This window comes from Sinocyclocheilus grahami, unplaced genomic scaffold (genome assembly GCF_001515645.1).
Source record: "Sinocyclocheilus grahami isolate Dianchi unplaced genomic scaffold, SAMN03320097.WGS_v1.1 scaffold1417.1, whole genome shotgun sequence".
Taxonomy (NCBI): domain Eukaryota; kingdom Metazoa; phylum Chordata; class Actinopteri; order Cypriniformes; family Cyprinidae; genus Sinocyclocheilus; species Sinocyclocheilus grahami.
In genome coordinates, this window is record NW_015506596.1 from 2,653 (window position 1) to 8,255 (window position 5,603).

Genomic DNA, 5,603 nt, shown 5'->3' on the forward strand with positions numbered 1-5,603 from the left:
CTTGAAACACGGCCAGCATCTCTAGACAATTGATATGCCACGTTAGATGGCGACCAGTCCACAGACCGCGGGCAGGGTGGCCACTCATGACCGCACCCCAGCCGGTGAGGGACACATCTGTCGCTAGCGTCACGCGACGACAAAGAGCTCCCAGCACCGGGCACTGAGCCAAGAACCAAGGTTTCCTCCACATGTCTAAGGCACGTAGGCATCTCCACGTGACCTTGAACATGCGAAGCGGGTTTCCCCTCGGGGAGAACCCCCTGGTCTTGAGCCACCACTGTAGGGGCCTCATGTACAGCAGGCCAAGAGTAATCACGTTGGACGCAGCTGCCATCAGACCCAGCAGTCTTTAAAACTGCCTGACAGTGAGTGACTGGCCTTCTTTCACTCTCTTGACTGTAGTGAGAATCGACTCAATCCGAGCAGGAGACAAACGTGCCTGCATCGTGGTCGAATCCCACACCACACCCAGATAAGTGGTCCTCTGTAATGGAGCCTAATTTAGTCTTAACCCCAGCTCTCTCATGTGAGCGAGAACGACGTCTCAAAAAAGTCAGGTTAAGGATAAGAGGAGAGCATGGTCCGTTATGATAATCCTTTGATATGCACAGGATTGAACTCTGGAAATTAGGGCATTATCTAAGATGAAATAATCAATCCGAGAGTAAGAATGATGGACATTTGAAAAAAAGGAATATTCTCTTTTTTGGGGATTCAGAAATCGCCATGCATCTGATTAAATTCTTATTGCCTAAAGTGCCCGAGACAATTATATAACGTCCATTCTTATCTGAAATAATATCATTTGGAACAAAGAGTACATTCTTATCAATCAAAATAGCTACACCTCTTGCCTTTGCCTGAAATGAAGAGTGAAATATCTGCCCATTACACCTTCAATTGAGGCGAGATTGGTCAGTACTGCATAAATGGGTTTCTTGCAAGAAGGCAACCTCTGCTTTGAGCTGTCGAAGATGAGCAAGAACTGTTTCTCTTTACCACATTATTTAAGCCCTTAACATTCCAACTCATAAATCTCAACTCTCTACCCATTGAAATAGACATTAAAGGATTGTGAATGAAAATTAGGAATACAGAAAATTACAAAAAAGACACCAAAAAACAACAGAGTGTAGCTGATAGTAGTTTTCTCCACCAATTAGTGGAACGAAGGGGCGTGTTGTTGTTTCACGTGTCCTATCTGACATATAAAGGCAGTGGTGGGTGTTTAAGGAGTGCACGTCTAACAGTCACGAGTGACGTCATCTGATTTCCGGCATGGCGTGGGAGTGAATAAATGGTAAGGAGTTGTTTATCGTGGTTGTACCTTAAAATGGTTGTATCAGTTGGGGTTTTATGGGCTCGTTTCTTCTTAGTGTGGACTGAGGAATCCTGCGTCACATTGTTGCAAACGTGTGTTGTATGGGATTAAGTTTACGATGTGGAGTTTCCGGTGTACTGCGAGCTGTATGATGTTTTTTAATTGTCTTTGTTCTGTTATTTAGTGACTAAGTTGGTCATTAAGAGTCTGTTTTTATTTGTTTTAGTTAAAAAAACAAAACATAAGGGGACAGCACGGCACTGAGAGACGTTGCAGTGGGTTTCTCGTCGGGGCGTCGTTGGCTGCATGCTCATACACGGATACCGGCGTTGCTGTTTCCCGGGCAGCGGTGAGGTGCAGATCAATACGGGACGGTGCTTATTAAAACTGCCAGACCGGTGGTTTTGAGTTTGTGAATTAGAACTAGTGTGTTACAGAGCTGTTTTATATTATGCGGCGACCAGTGTGTTTACGGCAGTATTGGCCACTTGTAATATCAGCTGAGCGGAATTTTGGCTTGCTGCTGTTTTTTTATTGATTGCTGTGTATTGCTTCACTCCCAGGTCTTGGATGACCAACCAACAGTCGCCACCGTGTGAATGTAATTATGATTATGAATGTAATTGTTGTTTTGGTTTAATTTTGTTTATTGTAATTTTTTTTTGTTCTTGTTGATCTAGTTCTTTGTGCATTTGTTAATATTTGAATATATATACATATATATACTTTTTTTTCCTTTTCTGTTGATTTAAGGTTGCGAGTTTATTGCTATCGGCAATTGTATGGTTGAGGTTTGTTGGTTTGTTTTTTTCTCTGTGGCTTTTGTTTTCTTATTATTCAATTGTCAACTTTATAAGAATTGGGAGAGTGTGTGAGTAATCTAGTGTGATTTCATTGTGGTTTTGCTTTCTCTCCAGGAGTTGGGGCAACCAGTGATTTGTGTGAGGTGCAAGCACCCATTCTCTGCTTGGTGGTGGTTTATTCTGCATGCGGTGTCCAACACTTGGGGTGCTGTGGAATGCAAGTGCACGTGGGTCTGCTGTGCGGTTGTTTTATTAGGTGGGCTAGGCCCCAGCCCTGGAGTGGAGGTAGAATTGCGTATGTTGTAAATTTTTCTTTTTTGCATGTTTGTTACTTATTGATTTTCAATAAAGTGTTTATATTTCATCCATCTCACGTCCTGACTCAGCCTTAACCGAACCTGTGAGCCTTTTGTTGATTTTGAAACGGGCGATTCCCCGGTAGATTAGCCTCTGGGGTGGCGTAGTCGGGTATTTTAGAGGTGCTTGTTAAGTCTACCTCTGGGGAGGGTTATTGAGATAGGAAAATCTTCCCCTGGTTCTAATCTTTAATTGCTCTTGTTCGTACTCCCTGAGAGTAACCAGTATGTGTGCCACAATCGGAACACCAAACACAGAAGATGTAAAACCAGCATAACGCCACCTCATAGAAATGACAGCACACATGTATTTAATCTCTCTTTTTTTTCTGGCCCAGATGGACTTAGTCATGGTGAGATCAGATTTCTGTGTGGACCATACTATCCGTTGTAGGACACCTTGTGCATACAAAACTTACTGGATTATTACAATTAACAGCAAAAAGAATGTTGGGAGATTATATTTGGTGAATAATCTCAAAAGTCTTTTGCACAATACTGCATATACAATGTAAAAAAAAAAAAACACTCACTTGAGCTTGTAAGTACAAAAAATGTACTTTCATGCAAACCTTTTTCTTGGAAGCTAAATGTTTGTAGACACTGAATGATTTCCATGTGGACTTTGTTTGCTCTTCATTCAAAAAGCTGGACATAATATGGAAATAATCAGTGTTCAGTAAAAACACATACATCCAAATGGCAGCCTTGGCCAGGCTGTAGTGACATGATAACTTCTTTTTGTATTCCACAGGGGGAAATAGCGACACAAGTTTATAAAAAAAGTGAATAAAACATAACAGGTAAATTATGCCTTTAAACCTAAAAGAGTAATACTTTCAAGCAAATGATGTGCATAAACATGTGATGGTGTCATTAAAGCTATATAGATGATAGATACATTTTTTAAAGAGAAGAAGTCTTTGTGTAAACTATACAGTACTTATATTGTTCATTTTGTCATGTAACATTTACTAGAAGCTTTTATCCAAATGTGACTGATTCTACTCACACTGCTCAAGGCAGGATTCCAATCAGCATCAAGCTACATTTCCCAAACAACAACATAACTCTCTGCTTCAAAACCATAGTATGATACACTGTTGGAGAAACTAACAAAAGTTTCCCAAAATCATAAGAACACCGCTTAGAACCTCACTCTCATCCAGGTCACAGCACCAATATAACTGGTCCTACTCCCACCACTCTCCACTGGATTTGAACCAGTGTCAACCTACATGGTAGACAGGTGTGCTAACAAGACTGCAGCCTCTAGTGTCGGTTGCTAGTGGGCCTCTTGAGGCCAGGGATGTGAGGTTTAACTGCACAGTTCTTACTAGCTTACTGGCTTCTGTTACATGAGCAGACAAGGAGGGTTTAACACCCTAATTTACTTTTACTATGACTCACAGATTGAACAAAATGAGAGTGCATAAGTGACTTGACACAGCTGTGAAAGTGACACATAAGTACCTTTTTAAATTATTGTCATAAAATTTAGACCAGCTTAGATGGTGCACACACAGTTATGTATATATATTTTCTAGTGCTGTGAAAATTAGCATGTTAACGCAGGAGATTCATTCTTCCAGTTTAATGGTGTTAAAATATTTAACACATTTAATGCAGGGGCAGGGCTAGGGTTGGCCACCCCACTCACAACTGTTGCTTCTTGTCTCTTTTTCTTTGGCAAGAATTGCGTTTATTTAGATGCAGAACGTCTTTACCAACACATCACACAGGAGACTTTTCAGACGCGCACTCCACTTCGCCTCAGCAACAGGTGTTAGTCAAACGAGCATGGAAATGGTGGTGACGAGGGAGCTACAGTGAACTGCAGTCAGATGAGATTTTGTCAGGTTTTGTCCTGTCAGCCGTTTTACTGTGCTTGTAGTGCATGCTCTTCAATTGCACACACAAATGCAGCGGCGCACGCTGTAGACTGTATCATTTCATATTAAAGCGCGAATGACACTACAAGCATGCGTGTCGGATCAGCAGCTCTTAAAGTAATAGCAGCCAAATAACCTAATAACCCAGCTGCTGCGATGTCTTTTTTCTTTTGTTCTTTGATTAACAGACGAAATCAATAACTTTTGTAGCTTTAAGGATTCATCTATATTTAATTTAGAATTTAGTGTTTCAGAATCAGAATCAGAAGAGCTTTATTACCAAGTATGTTTACACACACAAGGAATTTGACTTGACGACAGGAGCTTCCAGTGTAGAAGAAAGTACAAACATAGTGCAGACATACATGATAGTGCAGACATACATAGGAATAACACAGTAGGGATGTAATATAACACTAATATAATAAAAAAAGAAAAATTAGAAAAATTTAATAATGTAGTATATACAGAAATAGAAGTATAGGTAAAAATTAATTGTTTACATAAATGTACAGATATGTTTATTAGTGTGCAGATATGTTATTTACAAAGTGTGCAGTTTAATATAAATGGACGATGTATAATTATGAAAGATTAATTGTTCAGGCTGAATATAGCCGGTGGGAAAAAAATGTTTTTGTGCCTGGCTGTTCTGGTGGTCAGTGCTCTGTAGCGCCGACCAGAAGGCAACAGTTCGAAGAGAGAGTGGGCTGGGTGTGAGGGGTCCAAGGTGATTTTTTTAGCCCTTTTCCTCACTCTGGAGATGTAAAGATCTTGGAGGCTGGGCAGAGGGGCCCCAATAATCCTCTCAGCAGTCATGACTGTCCGTTGTAGTCTCTTGATGTCTGATTTGGTAGCTGAACCAAACCAGACAGTTATGGATGAACACAGGACAGGGTCTGTGTGAAGATGGGGGCCAGTTGGTCAGCACAGACTTTTAAACAGGCAGGTGAAACACCATCTGGGCCTGAAGCTTTTCTAGATTTCTGCTTCCTGAAGACCCGGTTCACATCCTCTACACAGACCTTAAGCACAGGTTGAATGGTGGGGGAGGGAGGGAGGGGGGGTTGCAGGGGTGGTAGGTGAATGTGTGAAGTGCAGATCAGAGCGGATGGGGGGTGGTAGACTATCCTTTTCAAATCTGTAGTAAAACACATTCAGATCTTCAGCCAGTTGTTGATTATCCGCAAACTGTGGGGGTGGTGTCTTGTACATGGTGATGTTCCTC